Source organism: Myxine glutinosa, chromosome 1 (assembly GCF_964187855.1).
Source record: "Myxine glutinosa chromosome 1, kmMyxGlut1.1, whole genome shotgun sequence".
NCBI classification, from domain to species: Eukaryota; Metazoa; Chordata; class Myxini; order Myxiniformes; family Myxinidae; genus Myxine; species Myxine glutinosa.
The window spans coordinates 396,928,942-396,949,011 of record NC_136261.1 but is presented as its reverse complement, the minus strand read 5'-3'; the positions used below and the strand labels follow the sequence as shown (position 1 = coordinate 396,949,011).

The following is a 20,070-nucleotide window of genomic DNA, read 5'->3' as shown; positions in this document are numbered from 1 at the left end:
GCAGGCAGGTTTGCTACAAGGCCGTGAAGGGCAACGAACCCCTTGTATAATAATGGGAGTGGGAGACAAAATCGCATCGCTTGTTCACAAGTTGATGCAGCAACATTTTTACTTTACATGAACAAATGTAATCAGTTCATCTTTACCTCATTATACACACCTGCACTAAGTTTGACTTGTATCCCTTGAGCCGTTCTCAAGTTATCGCGGTAACGAAAACCTATCACGGACGGACGGACGGACAAACCGAATAGAAAATGGCTTCAGCGACATCATCGGCAGAGATATAAAATTTATCATGAACTTCCGCAGTTCCCACGACTCACCATTCCCAAGGTTGTTTTCCTCGTTTTCAGCCGAATCCTCCATCTTGATCTGCAGGACTCCAAGCCCTCCGGTCTCCTCACCACATCTGAGCATGAAGGTCGGTTCCGATCCTCGCCCCGCACGGCACGCCTCCATGTACCGACATAGCTCGACGTACATGGTGAAGGTGAACTTCCGTGCGGCTAAAGAACACAGTCGATCCCTCACCGGAGCGGGCTCGGCTCGGGCACAGAGAGCTCCGAAGATCTCGATCCCCAGACCAGTGATGGCGGCTCTGAGAGATTCCTCCGATAGACCCTGGATCTTCAGCCAGGTCGGGACAAGACCGAGGCCGCACCGAGCGCTCGTAGAATCCATTATCGTCCAAGAACACGTGGGTCACGTGCTGAGAGATTCAAAATAAATAAATCACGTGTTGTTGTTGTTGTTGTTGTTGTTGGTCCTTCGCTCGAAGTGGATGATAAACACGAAAGCTGGAGATTCTAAACCAGGAGGTCGTGACCCATCAGTGGGCCACAACGCGCAACCTATTGGTCCGTGGACATCATTACAACCTGAGAAGGCAGGTAGGCCTATATTTGTTTACCTCACGTGCGTTTGTAAAATTTACCTCACGAATTTTTTTTTACATTAATGCTATTATATTAATTAGTGATTCCAGTGATGCTGTTTAGAATGAAAATATAGAAAGATCGAGTTTAAAGGGAAATTAAGAAATGACGTGAGGGTTTCCACCTGTGACATTCACGAATTCGGTATTTTAGTTTCGCTATATTTAGGTTGATCGAAGGTGCATCATCACCTGCGATACCCTTAGACTTCGATTTTGTTAGTACCGTGAACAAATGTTCGGATATCACGGGTGATGAAGGTCGTGGTCAAGTTTCATCGAAATTGTGTGTGTAGTTTCTGAGGAAATAGTATATCCCTATTTTGCGGGGCAACCCCCCAAAACCCCTCCTCCCCCCTCAAAGTCCGCCTTAGACCCCGATTCTTTAAATGCCGGGACCAAACATGGGTGATGTATGGAATGTTGTGGTCAAGTTTCATCGGAATTACATGTGTCGTTTCTAAGAAAGCAAATACCATTTTTCGGGGGCAACCCTCCAGTAAACCTCTCAGGACCCGATTTTTTTTAATGCGGTGAACAAACCTTGGTACACTATGGGTGGTCAAGGTTGTGGTAAAGTTTCATTGGAATTGCTTGTGTAGTTTCTAAGAAAAAAGATCAAATACTTATTTGGGGGGGGGGGCAGGAGTGGAAGGGGGTTCATCACCTTTTCGTTGAATGTATGCTGGTGAATGTGGCGTTCATCACGTTTAAGAGTTAAGTGTGATGCCGATCAGGAAGAAGAAGAAGAAGAAGCCGTACTACTAACTTCGTACACTTCCGGAATTCATTGATTTATTTGTATTCAAATGTCTGGTGATTGTTTTGTATTTATTTATGCGAATGTGTACTTGTATATAACTGTCATTCATTTAAAAAGGCTTTGGCACTATCTAGCGTTTTTTTTTGTTTTTTTGTTTTTAACTCCCAAAAAACTTTTTTTTTCAGTTTTTATTTTATTTTATTTGATGGCACTCACTTTGGTGGCAAAACACTCCCAGGCACTCACTGATGAACCTCTGAAAGTTTGACGAAGATCCGTTCAGCCATCTCTGCGAAAAATGGCGACAGACAGACACACAGACCAACATCTCTCTTTTGTTGTGGACTAGTTGAAGTACCCGGCGTTGCCGGGGAGGGGGGCGGGAGGAGAGAGGAAGAGAGAAGGTGGAGGGGAGGTGAAGGGAGAGGGAGAGGGAGGGGTAACATATCCTACATATACATCTTTGGGGCGGGAGGGTGGCTTTGACAGGTCCCTCCATTTTGGGGGGTAAGAGGGGGAAGGGAAGGCGGAAAGACAAAGTTGTATTTGTATTTGTACACCGAGTAGAGTATATAAGCGTTTATAGCTGGAGTACCCAGCGTTGCTCAAGTGAAAAAGAAACATTAGCATATTTGAAATGAGGGCAAATATAATGGAAAAGCAATTACATCCAAATCGGAATCCACCACAAATGTCAAATCATCTTTTTACATTTAGACATCTACAAGACCTCAGTGTATTATTGCAGAGCCTTGGGATGTACAACATTTGCAGTTTCCCCATTTGAGGCTAGGATGAAGAGGTTCTTTGGATTTCCAACTCTTGAACATCCAACGTAAAGTTGTCCATGTGAGAAGCATGGTGTCTCCAGGTTAAGGCCAGCAACTTTGAGCGATTGACCCTGAGCCTTGTTTATAGACATACCAAAGCAGAGTTTGATGGGACATTGAAGTCTCTTAAAATCGAAAGGCATGTCCGTGGGTATGAGAGGTATTCTGGGAATGAAAACGTCTTCGCCTTTGGCACTTCCAGTAATAATGGTGGCCTCTTCACAGTAAGTCTGGTTCCATTGCATAGCTTTGGTGGGTCCAGGTTTCGCAGTAACATGATGGGTGCACCAACGTTCAGTAGAAGATTGTGTGGAGGCATCCCTGGTGGTCCCAGTGAATTCAGAAATTCTGTTGGATATTGAACTGCTTGATCAGTATCAACAACAGTGTCTAGTGACTTGTAAGACTGCTCCTGGCTAGGTATCTTTGCTAACAGTTTGTGATTGATGATGTTCACCGAGTCATTCCTTGTTGCTAAGATGGCTCTTTCACGTAGCCATTGAGGATTACTGTAGTTTGTTTCTAGATTTGGATAGACCTTGAACATCAGTTCTTCCAATGTACATACAATGTTTCCACAACCTGCAGGGATGTAAATTTTGCCATCAGCAGGATCAACAGGTACTTGGCCATTGCCACATTGCCAAGTGCAGGAAATTCTCCAGCTGTCTGATCTCCTTGTAGATGAACACGCATATTGGTTTTCAGGCTCATCTTTTCAACATCCCTCCACAGGTAAGAGGCCTTTAAGCATGCATTCAGCTCATCTGCTGGAGTGCCACAGGGAATTACTGGCAGTGTCTGGCGGAAGTCACCAGATAACACCAGCGTCACGCCACCCATTAGCATGTTGTTGTAGGCTTCGATCTCGTGCTTGGAAGGCCAATTTGTGTGACATTGTGCATTCAACCCAGACAATTAGATGACACTGTTGTAAAACCTTGGCAGCTTCTGTTGCTTTCTTAATGTTGCACAATGGGTTTTCTGACTTGGCAAGATTCAGTGGCAGCTTTAATACAGAATGAGCTGGACGACTCCCAGACAATAGAGTGGCAGCAATGCCAGAGGAGGTCACTCACTGCAATGGCAATTTTACTCTGCTTTCTAATGTTAGCCAAGAGAAGATTGGTGACAAACGTTTTGCCTGTTCCTCCTGGAGCATCCAAAAAGATAATTCCTCCAGTTTTCTTGTTGACTCTCTCAATAATCCTCTGATATGCTTCAAGTTGATCTGGCACCAGTTTGTCTTCATTTGCTGTAACATATTCAGTTAATTCATGCACATTGCAATTTGTCTCCCTGAACATATCTCTGCTTAAACTGACTTGCTCAGTTCTTTGTGGGTGTGGCAGTCCAAATTCCTTTAGTTGGTTGCCTCCCATAAGCAACAATTTGTCCTCCAGTAAAATCAGGGCTGCATTGAAAATCCATAGAGTGTATGTCACTTCAACACCTGGATTTTCCCTCTGGACCTGCATGAAAATGTCCTCTGCCAAGCTCTCTTTGTGTGTTTGCCATAATTATTGAGGGCTGGAAAGGTGGCATTGGTTAAGCATTATGGCAAAAAGATTTCTGAGTTTGCTCGGAGACTGTTGCTGCTGCTTCCATCATGGTTGCATTACAGTGAGCATCATCCTCCAAAAGGCCATAAAGTTGGCAAGCCTCATCGAATGTATCGCAGATTTGGCCATGAAAGGAATGGAGGTCAGCAAATGATGTTGGTCCTCTGACTGTATGCAAAAGTAGGCGTAGAAAGAAGCATTAATAGAAGTTTGGATGCACTGTATATACCCTGCCCAATGCATCACCAGATTTGACTCCAGGATGGCCATCAACAGGTGAACCTTGCACACGCCTCTTCCAGATCTTTTTGGTGGCTTTCCAAGTGTAATATTTTGGAACATCACAGTACAATAGGGTTCGTGCAAAATCATCTTGTTGGCAGAGCTTAAAGAAAGCAGTGAGTGTGGTTGCTGGTGGTTCTTGCACTCGCTGGTGGATGTTTTCATCTGTAAAGTAGACCCTCTGTCCATTTTCTAGATGGACTGCAAGATGCACCACTGTGGGATAACACTCATGAATAAGAAAACTCAAGATTCTCCATACTGCCTCATTGCTGGAGATATACCTTGCGGTTTGATACTGTTTCACTTCGTTTTTGGCCTCAATGTGCAAAGAAAAGACGGCCATGTCACTACTCTTGTTTATATACTTGCAGACATAATTGATTGAGTTGATGGAACTGCAGAATTCAACATTAATGTGTGCATCAAATATCTTGCATCGTCGAGGAGAATATGGAACCACCCACTGGTCATCAATGACTATTTGCTCACCATTGCAATGTTGCTTCTTTTTGGTTGTGAAACCACCATCTCCTGGTCGCCTTCTTCGGTATAGTGGATATCCATCTTGATCTGTCTGTGTTTCTTGTAGAAGCTTTCTTGGGAATATTTTTGTGCATTTTCCATATTTCATGCAAGGAGACTGTCGGTGAAGTGTTCCACATGGGCCATGGATCATTTGTTTAGTAACAGTGGTATAGAGGATAGGATCCTCTTGTGGATCAGGAAGTTCTGCACTAATTGCACAATCAATTTGACTCAATCTGATCTTTTCAGAAAGCCAGAGAAGAATGTGAACATGAGGAAGTCCCCTCTTTTGCCATTCAACAGACTACATATAGCATTTTACTCGTCCAAATACTGCGCCTTTTGTTAGCAAGTCCATAAGACGAATTACTTTCTGTCAAAAAACACGTGCAAGCACATCATGCCTGTCCTGAGGTTTTTGTCCATCCATTAGCTCGTGAATGACTTCTGGCCAAGATGGATTGCAAGTGAATGTAATGAAGAGGTCAGGCCTGCCATAGTTACGAACATATACCATTGCATCTTGAGTTTTTTCAAACATGTATTGAGGTCCCCCAGTGAAGGTTGATGGTAATATTACCAACTGACCAATATTGTGAGTGTTTCCATCATTGACTATTGCATCTTGAAGGTGGACGTAGTTCTCTGCCCGCAGGGTCTTTTGGTTGATCTTGATATACAGAAGTCGTTCAGTTTCAATTTTCGCATACATGTCAACAATGAACTGATTAAAAAGGCTGCAACATTTTAGTAGATGGTTGAAGTTGTTTTCACGTACCATCATTCGGTGGGCATAGAAATCCAAAGATGACACTTTTTTTTTTTACCAACAATGGGATCACCTGTTGCTGGACTAACAAACCAGTACATGAAGTGGTAGCCATTCTCTCCATAACTGAAAATGATGGGGTATTGCAAAGCATCATATGCACAATGAGTCTCAGAAACTCTCAATATTTGACTGTCACGTTGCTGAAGGATAATGTCACGCCGTTCGCTTTCCTGTCCGACCATTAGAATTGCAACCTCATTTGTAACTGGCGCATTGAATCGCCGCTCATGTTCACCAGTCGGAGTTTTGTCAGCCCTGATAATGACCTTCAACTCGTCAGATGTCATGCTGTCCATGGTTGTCTTGAAGCTCTGGACATATTTGTTGTTCTTGTGAAACATTTCTTGCAGCTCCAGGAGAATATCGAATTGGATTCTAGAAATGTTGCCACATCGTTGCTTAGCCTGCTCACTGTCATCTGCCATGAAATATATTTGCAAGAAAGTGTGTTCTTTTCCTGGTAGTGTTCGCAAAGATCCAATTCGGTGGTATACTTGTCGTTGGACCTTGAAAGTCGGCATGAAGTTGAGATTGCCATTTATCTGTTTTGCACCAAAATAAGTCATCTGAAAGCTGCAGTTGTACTTTCTAATGTTAGCGAAGAAGTTTTTTTGAAATGGGTGTGTCAGCCAGCATAAGGGTTTTTAGATGCTCTGGAGGCTGTGGCAGTTGTGGCAAAGTCACCTTTCCATTTGAGCAACACATTCTAGGAGTTTCCAATGTCCATTTTTTTGCAAGGCAGGACTGGCAAGTTTGAGATATATTGCCAATGGAAACAGATGGGTGGCAGGCATAATTAGTTGAAGAATTGTACTTCAAGGCCTCACCTTGCCAGTTAGCTGCAGTTGGTTTTCCTCTGGCATGACATATTCGCACACAATCAGTAGCTCGTCTGGCTCTCTTAGCCTCAATAGTCGAGTATAGCTCGAGCTTGAGCTGTTCTCATGCGATCTGCAGATTGTCTGTCTTGAACAGCCTCCAATGTATCATTTGCTCGAGCCTGGCCTGTTCTCATCCGATCTGCAGATTGTCTGTCTTGAACAGCCAACAATGTCTCATTTGCTCGAGCCTGGGCTGTTCTCATCCGATCCGCAGATTGTCTGTCTTGAACAGCCTCCAATGTATCATTTGCTCGAGCCTGGGCTGTTCTCATCCGATCTGCAGATTGTCTGGTTTGAACAGCCAACAATGTCTCATTTGCTCGAGCCTGGGCTGTTCTCATCCGATCTGCAGATTGTCTGGTTTGAACAGCCTCCAATGTATCATTTGCTCGAGCCTGGGCTGTTCTCATCCGATCTGCAGATTGTCTGGTTTGAACAGCCTCCAATGTATTATTTGCTCGAGCCTGGGCTGTTCTCATCCGATCTGCAGATTGTCTGGTTTGAACAGCCAACAATGTCTCATTTGCTCGAGACTGGGCTGTTCTCATCTGATCTGCAGATTGTCTGGTTTGAACAGCCTCCAATGTCTCATTTGCTCGAGCCTGGGCTGTTCTCATCCTGTTAGCATCTTGTCTGGTTTGCCTTGTCTCAGCACTTTCTTCACCTCTCTCTTGTCGCCTGTGTCTTGATTTTGCAGACATGCGTCCCAGTGATTGTTTTGGCATTGTGTGCCGTGTAAGATTTAAAGGGTCGGAACAGCCAGAAAATGCGGAAGTCTTGGCAATAATACTTCAGGAAATGTAGTTGTAGTCAGGGAAGTTGTTGGTTTTGGAGATGTTGGGGTTGTTCTCAGCCAGAAAATGGTGGAAAAACTCCAAAAATGTAGATCTGTTCAGATAGCTGTTCACATGTTGTGTTTGTGTGCTTCCCCTTCTCTCCCCATCTTGTTTTCCGCTCCCTCTTTTTATATATTTTGTTTGTCTGGTTGATTTGTTTGTGAAGTAAATGTTAGCTCTTTCACGAGCTGTGGTTTCCCCAATTCACCCCACGAGCTATGGAATTGTATTCCCCAATTCAGTATCCAAAAAAAAAAAAAAAAAAAAAAAAAAAAATCTAGAAATGCAGTCATAAACATGAAGTCAATCATTAAAATTATACATTAAAGTATTTATGTACTAAAGTTACTGTACAGGGTGTTGTACTGGTATTTTTACATTCTCCATGTGGTAAATACTATACAGTATTGTAATACCGTAATAAAGAAAAAATACTGCAAATAACAATCTATAATCTCAGAAGAAGAATATGTCTTACCACTAACTTCGTTCACTTCCGGAATTGTTTCATTCATTTGTGTTCAAATGTTTGCGAATTGTCTTGTATTTATTTAGTCTCTTCCGATGTGCAGATTGTCTGGCTTGAAAAGCTGGCGCAAATACTGTAATAATTAATAATAAATACTGTAAATAGTGTAAATAACAATCGATAAATTAAGAAGAAGAATAAGAAGATGAAGAAGAAGAAGAGGAAGACAAAGGTGTCTTACCATCAACTTCGTTCACTTCTGGAATTGTTTGAATAATTTGTGTTCAAATGTTTGCGAATTGTCTTGCATGTATTTAGTCTCTTCCGATGTGCAGATTGTCTGGCTTGAAAAGCTGGCGCAAACACTAATAATAAATACTGTAAATAGTGTAAATAACAATCGATAAACAAATAAGAAGAGGAAGAAGTCGTGGGAGGTCACGGTTTTCGAAGCTGTCCATGCTCTTCACGCACGCTCGAAGTTAAGTAATTTTTTTTTTTTGTTTGTATACAAGATCGAGGCTCGTGAAAGAGCGAACATTAATCACACAGAAAAGACAAACAGACACACAAAACAAATAACATCGGGAGCGGTAGACAAGATGGGGAGAGAGGGGGAAGGACACAAACAACATTTGAGAGCAGGGACCGAGAGACATGGAGACATCGAGAGAACTGTGGGAGGGAGAGGGCTTTGGCGGGAAGGCATGCGAAGGGGGGGGGGGGGGTGGGAGAGGTATAAAACATATGGACACTGCCAAGACTTCCAGGAAAGAAGTTGGAATTTCAAACAAGGTGGATCTGGGGTGAATTAGTGGGGGTAGAAAAGATCAAGGTTTTGGATGGGGGAAGATAAGAGATGGTGGTGAACAGCTGTTTTGAAGACCTGGAGGGAGGAGTGTGATTGAAGTGAGTGTGGGAGTTTGTTCCAGAGGCGGGAGAAAAGAGGAATGAAAGAGTGAAGGTGAGCAGAGAGCCGAGATTTCGGCAGTTTAACCATCAGAGGGTGGCTGGCAGATCTTGTGCGACCTGTAGGAATATTTGGGGGACAGAGCACAAAGAGAGCTGGGGGAGCAAGGCCAGAGAGGAGACGGTAGAAGACAGAAAGACCACCTACCTGCCTGCGGTGAGTGAGTGAAAGGCCCTCAGAGATAGCTTCATCGCGGGAGATTCCAATGATTCTGAAAGCTTTGGATTAAACAGCGTGAAGCCGAGCCAGGTGTGAGGCAGGAGCACCAGCCCATAGGGGAGAACAGTATTCCATTGAGCTGCGGATGAAAGCCTTGTATGTGGTGAGGAGCTCAGGTGTGCCTAGGAAGGACTTCGCATGACGGAGGATGCCCAGTCGGCGACTGGCTTTGGAGGCCAGCTTGGAAATGTGGTTTTCCCAAGAAAGATCATGGCAGATGGTGAGACCCAAAAGCTTGAGCGACAGAACTTCTTGGAGAGGATTGTTGAGAAAGTAGATGGGAGGGTTGTCCAGTCGATCTTTTCGGAGAGACATAGTAAGAGTGTGAGATTTGTCAGGATTGAAAGACATGTTCCACTTGTTTGCCCAGTCTGTGATTTTGTCCAGGTCTTCAGAGAGTGAGGAGGCTGCAGACTGCCGATCTGAGGGAAGAGGAATGGAGCGGCAGAGAGTGGAGTCATCAGCAAAGAGATACAGAGGATTTTCCAGAGAGTCGGAGAGATCATTGATAAAGACCAGAAATTGTATTTTTGTAATTGTTCACAATTGTATTTTTGTCAAAACTGTATTTATCTTATGTGTGTGTACCTATGGTGTGTCCCTGGGAAGATTCTCGGTGTTAATTTTTCATACCTGTATAAAATAGTCGAGTATTTCGTGCCGCGTTATTTGCGGCCGAGTTCTTTAAGCTTCCTGCCTTGAGGCTTTGTTTTCTCTCAGCGGTCAATTGTGGTCCATCTACTCTCATTCTCTCAGTTTTTTTTCCCAGTCTTTTCACCCCATACTTCCTTGTTTTAAATCTAAACAAAAAAACCAAAAAAACAAAAAAAAACATTTCCTTCTTTGTTCTTTTCGTTCGTTCTTTCTTCGACCACGTGTTTCACCCACATTTTCACCCCATTCCCCAGATAGTTTTCACTGTTCAATTTAAACATGTTTGAACTTTCCCCTGAAGTGCTGTATTCTGTTGTATTTTACAACACTTTTTTCTTCTTCTTCTTCTTTAAAAGGTTGCTTTCGACTTGCTCACCAAATCTATTCATTCCAAAAAAAAATTCCATCTCTTACAGTCCCTCCTTTCTACATTCCCGAAACTCACCTGCACTCCACCCCATCCTTCCGCCCCCCCCCCCCCCCCGCCAGCGTTCTTAAACGTATCTCTGACTCGAAGGTCACAATAAACTAATGTTGCAATAAATGTTCGTTTCCCATTAATCGTACAACACTTTCTAAAATCTCCATTAATCGAACAACACTTTCTAAAATCCAAACTCACCCCTCCCCTCCAAATCTTCCCCATCGCACAGACCTTTCAAATCTCCCCCCTTGCCCCTTCCCTCCGAAACTCCCCCCTCTCCTCCTAGACTACCCCTCACCCCTCGCCTCCTAAACTCTCCCCCACTCCCCACCTAAACTCCCTCCCCCCAACTCCAAATCTCCCCCATCTCCCATCCCTTTCAAATCCCCCCCCCCCCTTGCCCCTTCCCTCCAAAACTTCCCCCTAATCCCTCCCCTCAAACTTCCCCCTCCCCTTATAATCTCCCCACCCTCAATTTTTCTCTATTTCCCCCCTCTTAACCCCCTCCTCAAAGCATCCTCCCCACTTCTTCCCCCTTCCAACTCTCACCTCCATCTCAACCAAACTTCGTCCTCGCTCTGCCCCCCCCCCCTCAAATAACACGTCACTGTGCCTCACCCAATCACCATAAAACCTTTTGTCCGCCCCATCCTTCCCTTTCTCCTAGCTATTCTGAAATCTCTGACACACTTTCAGCAGCTTTCCCTATCTCTTCCTCCTCTTCCACATCTTACCCTACCCATTCCCCCCACGCCCCCCTGTTCTGTATCCCATGCTCCCCCATCATCTTCAGTGACGGTATGGACCTCAAACATCCGGGGCCTTTGCTCAAACTTGACTGATCTCTCCATACAGGTTGCTTCTGACAAACCAGACTTGATCTGCTTAACAGAAACTTTCCTCCTTCAGGATGTCTGATTCCTTAATATCTCTCCTGCATTACTCCCTCCTCCGGTATGATAGACCTGAGCCTCGTCCTGGAGGTGGGGTTGCTATCTTTATCACAAACTCTCTTCCTCACTCGACCTGAACTGCCCTCTCTCCACCTCACCCCCAGGAGTACCTCTGGCTACGGCTTCCCCTTCACTCCCACCTTTTGTTCATATGTGTGTTGTACCGTCCACCAAACAGTGATGACTCAATATACATCTTGCTGTCTGATAATATGGACCAACTTCTATCGACTCATCCCTACTCTCTCTTCCTCACATATGGTGATTTCAATTGTCACCATGCCAGTTGGCTGGGTGTGAAACTGTGGGTACCTCTCTCACCAGCCATGGCTCCTCAGCAAAGGACTTCTGCGACTCACTGGGACTCACTGGGACTGACACAATCTGTCAATTTCCCGGTTCAAGCATCTTCTCTTCTGGACTTGGTTATGACTAACTTCCCTGCAAATGACTGCTGCTCTTCTTCTGCTCCAATCGGCTCATCTGATCATGTGCTTGTTAAAGTGGACATATTTCTGACCATTCTCAGAGAGCCTCCTCAGCGTCGATGAGTCTGGCATTTCACTCAGGCCAACTGGCACGTTCTTCAAGCAGCCATCAATCATCTGGACTGGTCTCCCATCTCTACCGCCTCTGACATCAACTCATCCTGGGAATTCTTCCAAAGTAAATTGCTCTCTCTCATGCACAGGTTTATCCCACTCGTCTTCAGTTGTCATACCCTTCCTCCCGTCCATGGTTCACGGAATCTTGTGGTGAGGCAGTTGCCCGGAAACAACTTGCCTTCGCCTCATGGAAAGCAAATCCAATGGAAGGAAATCTCATTTCCTTTCACAAAGCCCGAAACAAGTGTGTGCCCACCCTCAGGAGAGCCAGGAAACGATATCTCTCCACTCTCAAGACCGAACTCTCAAACCTGTCCCCCTCTTCCAAAGCCTGGTAGCGTCTGGTCAAATCTGTTTCTGGTGTTTGTTCCCACTCCATTCCCTCCCTTACCTCAAATGGCTACACAGCTGACTCTGCTCGTGAAAAAGCTGAATGCCTCAACTCTGTGTTTGCCTCTAAATCGTGTGTCCCAAACCCACCCCCTCTCTGTACGCACTGCACCCAGTCGTACCCAGCTGCTCCTAGACTCTGTCATTTTCTTCTGACAAGGTGGAGAAGTTTCTGTCAACCCTCGACTCTGATTCTGCAACTGGACCTGACGGCATCAGCCCATGGGTATATGGTGATATATGGTGATCCTAAAATCCTGCTCTACTGCTCTTTCACTCGCTCTCTCTGTTATCTTCACCCTCTCTTTTGCTCAAGGTCATCTACCATCAGCTTGGAAATCAGCCAATATCACCACTTTACACAAAAAAGATGCGAAAACAGATCCTTGCAACGACAGACCAATCAGCCTTCTCCCAATTATCAGCAAGGTCAGGGAATCCATAATTGCTTCGGATATCAAATCTTTCCTCTTCTCCAATGGCTTGATCTCTGACCATCAATTTGGTTTCAGACCAGGTCACTCTACTCTGGACATGCTGCTTCTGCTGTCTCAACAATGGATGGAGGTCCTCAATGCCAAACAGGAAATTAGAGCTGTCTCCCTTGACATATCATGTCCCTTCGATACGGTCTGTCACCCAGCTCTGCTCACCAAACTCTCCTCCTATGGTATCCATGGAAATCTCCATGCCTGGCTTGCGGACTTCCTCTCGAGTCGTAGTCAACGTGTGGCCCTGAATGGGTTTCTCTCATCTCCCCTTTCTGTTCAGGCTGGAGTTCCCCAAGGCAGTGTTCTGGGCCCTGTGCTTTTTCTGGTCTTCATCAATTATCTCTCTGACTCTCTTTTGAAAATCCTCTACCTCTTTGCTGATGACTCCACTCTCTGCCGCTCCATTCCTCATTCCTCAGATCGGCAGTCCGCAGCCTCCTCACTCGCTGCAGACCTGGAGAAAATCACAGACTGGTCAAACAAGTGGAACATGTCTTTCAATCCTGACGAATCTCACACTCTTACGATGTCTCTCCGAAAACAGCGACTGGACAACCGTCCCATCTACTTTCTGAACAATCCTCTCCAAGAAGTTCTGTCACTCAAGCTTTTGGGTCTCACTATCTGCCATGATCTTTCCTGAGAAAACCACATTTCCAATCTGGCCTCCAAAGGCGTTCGCCGACTGAGCATCCTCCGTCGTGCGAAGTCCTTCTTTGGCACACCTGAGCTCCTCACCATATACAAGGCTTTCATCCGCAGCTGAATGGAATACTGTTCTCCCCTCTGGGCCGGTGCTCCTGCCTCACACCTAGCTTGGCGTCACGCTGTTGAAACCAAAGCTTTCAGAATCATTGGAATCTCCCACGATGAAGCCAACTTCAAGGGCCTTTCACTTACTCACCGCAGGTAGGTTGGTGGTCTTTCTGTCTTCTACAGACTCCTCTCCAGCCTTGCTCCCACAGCTCTCTTTCGGCTATGTCCCCCAAATATTCCAACAGGTCGCACAAGATCTGCCTGCAACCCTCTTATGGTAAACTGCCAAAATCAAGACTCTCTGCTCACCTTCAGTCCTTAATTCCTCTTTTCTCCCGCCTCTGGAACAAACTCCCTCACTCTCTTCAATCCCACTCCTCCCTCCAGGTCTTCAAAACAGCTGTACACCACCATCTCTTATCTTCCCCCATCCAAAACCTTGATCTTTTCTACCCCCGCTAATTTCACCCCAGATCCACTTTTTTGAAATTCCAACTTCTTTCCTGGAAGTCTTTGCAGTGTTCTTGTGTTTTATACTTCTCCCACCCCCTCCCCCCTTCCATGCCTCCTCCCCCCAAGCCCTTCCCTCTCACATATCTCCCAATGTCCCTGCTCTCGATTGCTGTGTTTGTGCTTCCCTTTCTCTCCCCATCTTGTCTACCACTACCCTTATTATATCTTTTGTATGTTTATTTGATTGTTTGTGTGATAAATGTTAACTCTTTCACGAGCCTCGATCCTGTATCCAAAAAAAAAAAAAGAAGCCTTCCCACCAACTGCATTCACTTCTGGAAGTGTTTGATTAATTTGTGTTCAAATGTTTGCGAATTGTTTTGTATTTATTTTTGCCAATGTGTCATTAATTTAAATTTTTTTACTCCAAAAAACCGATCTTATTTATTTTTCCTTTTTTTTTTTGTGTGCCTAAAACCCTCCCAGACACTCACTGACGAACCTCGGAAAGTTTGACGAAGATCGGTTCAGCCATCTCTGAGAAAAATGGCGACACAGACAGACAGACAATCTCTCTTCTATCGTGGATTATCCGTGTCGGTCTTGCTTGATTATCGTGGTGCGAGGACGCTGCAGTGGAATCCGTGCAGGTAAGAGCCTTGCTGCCCTCCACCCCCACACGTATTAAAACCACCATAGTTTGAGTGAACGCCTCGGAGTTTAAGCTCGATCGGCCATTTATCACCTGGGGGATCTCAATGCTCCTGGTGATGACATTTTACATACTTTTGGGAGAGTTGAACGCACAAGGGATGTTAAAAAAAAATTTGGGACACAAAGTCGAGGCATAAGAGCTAACACGGCACACAAAAATATAAACGGACAAACAAAACACACAATAAAGGGAGCGGAAGACAAGAGGGGGAGAGAGAGGGAAGCATACTAGCACAACAACAGTGGAGAACAGGGACATCGGGAGATCTGGCGGTTGGGGGGGGGGGGGGGAGTGGGGAAGATGTAACCGGTATAAAACAAATGGACCCCACTAGGAATTTAAGGAAAGCAGTCGGAGATTGAAAAAGGTGGATTTGGGATGTATTAACGGGGGTAGGAAAGATCAAGGTTTTGGATGGGGGAAGATAAGAGACGGTGGTGAACAGCTGTTTTAAAGACCTGGAGGGAGGAGTGGGATTCAAGAGAGTGTGGGAGTTTGTTCCAAATGTGGGAGAAAAGAGGAATGAAAGAGTGAAGGTGAGCAGAGAGTAATTGTTATAAAGTTATTTATTAATTTAGTAATTTTTGTGTGATTAAAAATACACCTGTTATGTCTCGTGTGGATTTCCCAGGGAAGTGACCATCCTATAAGTGTTTGTTCGGATCCATATTAATGAAAAATGTCACCACCCTTTTACAGCAGAGGGTATCCACCTGCCTCCTCGTCCCCACCCCGACGATGCAGCAGGATTTATTTCTAAAATCCAGAATCCCCAATTTTTAATGGTACCAGAGTTTTACAGACCCCAAGGAGAACGAAACCACCATTTAGAATTTCATTTTTCTTCCTGCACTCCAAATGATCCCAATTTCCGAAAGGTATAAATTTGTCGAAGTTGTATCTCGGAAACGACTGGGAATTTCGGAATAAACTTTTGCATCAAATAATGTGAATAGAAAGTTCGCAGGGTTGACTTTATCTTTTTTGAACTTGACCTAACATGAAGGTGATGACCTAATTATTGTTATTTTAACATTTTCACCATAACTCAACTAAAGTTTATTCAATTGCAAATAAAATGCCCTCGCAAGACCGTTTAGAACCGAGATCAAGGTGCATTTACACTTTATTTACATCATACCCCCTCCTAGTTAAAGGTTAAGGTCAAATGGCAGTGGAAAAGGTAATGCCCAAATTATAAAATAAAGCAAGTTATAAAATACGTTTTTTGTCATCACTGAATTTTCTCAATATGGAATCGCAGACCGCTTGGCCTTCCAAGATGTTATTGCATCGTTAATAGTGAACATGCACTGAAGTTGTGCACCTGATATTTGGTTATTGCCCTCGACCTACTGTTTTCAGGTTTGACCCAATTAACAAAAAACACCTCTGATTATAACTCTAATAACATTCCTCCGATGTCATTGGATCGCAGGCCAAAGGTAAGTCGCGGGCGATCGCACATATCTAGTTTTGGGACGTTGGTGGCTCAAACCCCAGCCGAGCCAAACCAAAAGATTAAAAAATGGTGGTGCTGCTTACCACACAGAATACAGGTGCATGGTTTCCCTCTTGTGTGGTTCTGGGTGTGGTTCAAAAATCTGCTTTCATCATCTGTATAATAACAATCGGTGTATTTTGGATCACTGGACACTTGGTGCATCTTCGGTCTGGCACCCCGCCCTGCTCACCAAACTCTCCTCTGTTGGTATCCATGGAAATCTCCACGCATGGCTGGCAGACTTCCTCTCTAGTCGTAGTCAACGTGTGGCGATGAATGGGTTTCTCTCATCTCCTCTTCCTGTTCAGGCTGGAGTTCCCCAAGGCAGTGTTCTGGGCCCTGTGCTTTTTCTGGTCTTCATCAATGATCTCCCCGACTCTCTTGAAAATCCTCTCTATCTCTTTGCTGATGACTCTACTCTCTGTCGCTCCATTCTTCATCCCTCAGATCGACAGTCTGCAGCCTCCTCACTCTCTGCAGACCTGCACAAAATCACAGACTGGGCAAACAAGTGGAACATGTCTTTCAATCCTGACAAATCTCACACTCTTACAATGTCTCTCCGAAAAGACCGACTGGACAACCCTCCCATCTACTTTCTGAATAATCCTCTCCAAGAAGTTCTGTCACTCAAACTTTTGGGTCTCACTATCTGCCATGATCTTTCCTGGGAAAACCACATTTCAAATCTGGCCTCCAAAGCCAGTCGCCGACTGGGCATCCTCCGTCATGCGAAGTCCTTCCTTGGCACACCTGAGCTCCTCACCACGTACAAGGCTTTCATCCACAGCTCAATGGATTACTGCTCTCCCCTCTGAGCTGGTGCTCCTGCCTCACACCTAGCTCGTCTTCACGCTGTTGAAACCAAAGCATTCAGAATCATTGGAATCTCCCGCGATGAACCTAACTCCAAGGGCCTTTCACTCACTCACCGCAGGCAGGTTGGTGGTCTTTCCGTCTTCTACCGACTCCTCTCTGGCCTTGCCCCCCCCCAGCTCTCTCTGGGCTCTGTCCCGCAAATATTCCTACAGGTCGCACAAGATCTGCCTGCAACCCTCTTATGGTTAAACTGCCAAAATCAAGACTCTCTGCTCACCTTCCCTCCTTCATTTCTGTTTTCTCCCGCCTCTGGAACAAACTCCCTCACTCTCTTCAATCCCACTCCACTCTCCAGGTCTTTAAAACAGCTGTTCACCACCATCTCTTATCTTCCCCCATCCAAAACCTTGATCTTTTCTATCCCCGATAATTTCACCCCAATTCCACTTTTTGAAATACCAACTTCTGACCTGGAAGTCCTTGGTGTCCTTGTGTTTTATTCTTCTCCCACCCCCCACCTCCCCCACCCCTCCTCCCCCCGAGCCCTCTCCCTGCCTCTCCCTGCTCTCAAATGTTGTGTGCTCTCAAGTGTTTGTGTGCTTCCCATTCTCTTGTCTTCCGCTCCCTCTTTTTATATATTTTGTTTGTCTCCCTCGAGCCCTCTCCCTGCTCTCAAATGTTGTGTGCTCTCAAGTGTTTGTGTGCTTCCCATTCTCTTGTCTTCCGCTCCCTCTTTTTATATATTTTGTTTGTCTGGTTGATTTGTTTGTGAAGTAAATGTCAGCTCTTTCACGAGCCTCGATTCAGTATACAAAAAAAATAAAAAAATAAAAATAAGGTGCCTCCGTTATGAAGCTTTGAGAGCACGAGGTGCAGTAAAACTTCCCCAGGAGCGTCTCTTGTTCCCCGATGATATCAGAAACACCCCAATTAGCAATGCTATATTTTTACCTCCACCACCGAAGGTGGGCAGAGGCTACGTTTTCACCCTGTCTGGTCGTTTGTGAGCAAGATATCTCAAAAGGTTATTGATTGATTCACCTGATACTTGGTGGACAGGTTGGGTATGTGACAAGGAAGAATTGACTCAATTTTTGTGAGATTCGAATCTAGATCTGGATAAGATCATATTTTTATACGATTCCTCACCATTGAGAGAAAGAGCAAAAAAGTTGATTATAAAGCACGATGTATCAAAAAGTTGGAGACGAATGATGATAAAACTTGGTGAATGAGTTGGAACAGTGACAATAACAAACCGATTAGATTTTGGTCCACGTCCGAATCCAGATCAGGCCTTTCAGTGGGATACAAAAGGTAAACTGTTCAGCTTGGCGAAAGTAGGTTTGGCCGTTCTAGACCTTATTGTATCTGGGGAACGATATCTGGTCGTAATGATTTGTCTTCTATATTCGCGCATGATGGGATAAACAGGGAGTACATGAGAATGACATCCTTGTTTTCAATGATCGCTTTTGTGTTTTGATAACATGATTACCTCAAGCACCGAAGGTGGGTGAGGTTATGTTTTCAGCCCTGTGTGTTTGTGTCTGTGAACAGGATATCTCAGACTTGTGGACGGAATCGGACGAAATTTGTTGGACAAGTTGACTGTGTGACAAGGAACAATCAACTTGATTATGTGGAAGATCTGAATTAGAATTTGACCGATATGGGTTTTTCAAGTGCCGATGCTATTATTTAGAGAGCATGGGGGAAAATGACCTGGAAAATGCTGATATATGCATCTGATTGAAGAATTAAAAAAAAAAAAATTCATAATTACACAAAATTGTTGAACTTAAATTAACAAATTTATTTAACACAATATACACTCACGTGAAAAAGTAAGTACACCCCATGTAAAGTTTTGACTTTTTCAACATATTTCAACATACAGCTATTTGATCTTCATTTCAACAACATTGGTAGATAAAGGTGATTATAATATAACAAATATCATGAAATATTTACATTTTGTAGTCCATTGTATAATTTAAATAAACATAAATGCAAATTTCGCATGTGGAAAAAGTAAGTACACCCTTGGCTCTAATAGGTGGTATTGCCCCCTTTGGCAGAAACAACTTCAAGTAGGCGTTTCTTATAACTGTCTACCAGTCTCTGACTTCGACTGGGAGAAATTTTTGCCCATTCCTCCATGCAGAATTCTTTCAGCTGTGCGATGTTTGAGGGGTTTCTTGCATGCACAGCTCGTTTCAAATCCCCCCACAACATCTCGATGGGATTTAGATCCGGGGTTTGACTTGGCCATTAAAGAACCCTCCATTTCTTTCTTTTCAGCCATTCCTTGGTGGATTTACTGGTATGTTTAGGGTCATTGTCATGTTGCAAGGTCCACCTTCGGTTGAGCTTCAACTCTCCGACAGATGGCCTCACATTATCCTCAAGCACCTTCTCGTAAAATGAAGAATTCATAGTGGATTATATGATGGTGAGCTGTCCAGGCCCTGATGCAGCAAAGCTGCCCCAAATCATAATATTTCCACCACCATGCTTTACATTTGGTATCAGGTTCTTGTGGTCAAATGCTGTCTTTGGTTTTCGCCAAACATGTCTTCTGGTACTGTGGCCAAATAGCTCTACATTTGACTCATCTGCCCAGAGCACATTGTTCCAGAAGTGCTGGTCTTTGCCTAAAGTGTTCATTGGCAAACTTTAGTCTTGCCCTGATGTTCTTTCTGGACAGCAAAGGTTTCCTCCTGGCACACCTCCCACGTAGATCAAATTTGAGCAGCCTCTTTCTGATGGTAGACTCGTGCACTTTGACCTCAACAGTGGCAAGAGCTCCCTGTAGGTCCCGTGATGACATTCTGGGGTTCTTAGACTTCTTTCAGCATATTGTGGTCTGCTCTCGGGCTGAACTTGCTGGGGTGGTCTGGCCTGAACAAGATGGCAGTTGTTTGGAATCTTCTCCACTTGTCGATGATCTTCCGGACAGTCGAATGATTGATTTCAAATTGTTTGGAGATCTTTTTAAATCCCTTCCCAGACTCGTAGGCATCTATAACCTTCTTTCTGAAGGCCTCAGAGAGCTCTTTTGGTCTCGGCATGGTGACGCCGCACACTTCAACAACAAAGAGCAAACCAAACTAAATGTCTGAGGTTTAAATAAGACAGGTTCCTCCAAGATCCTCTCTAACGATCTTCTAATCATTTGCACCTGGGCTGGTGCA

The 20,070-nt window shown here is 44.5% G+C and overlaps 1 protein-coding gene across 1 annotated transcript in view; it reads right to left on the bottom strand.

The window, feature by feature from the left end:
* LOC137416873 (uncharacterized) overlaps nucleotides 1–20,070 on the bottom strand; it is a 185,675-nt gene that overhangs the window by 136,613 nt on the left and 28,992 nt on the right. The gene's annotated exons all lie outside the window — the stretch shown is intronic.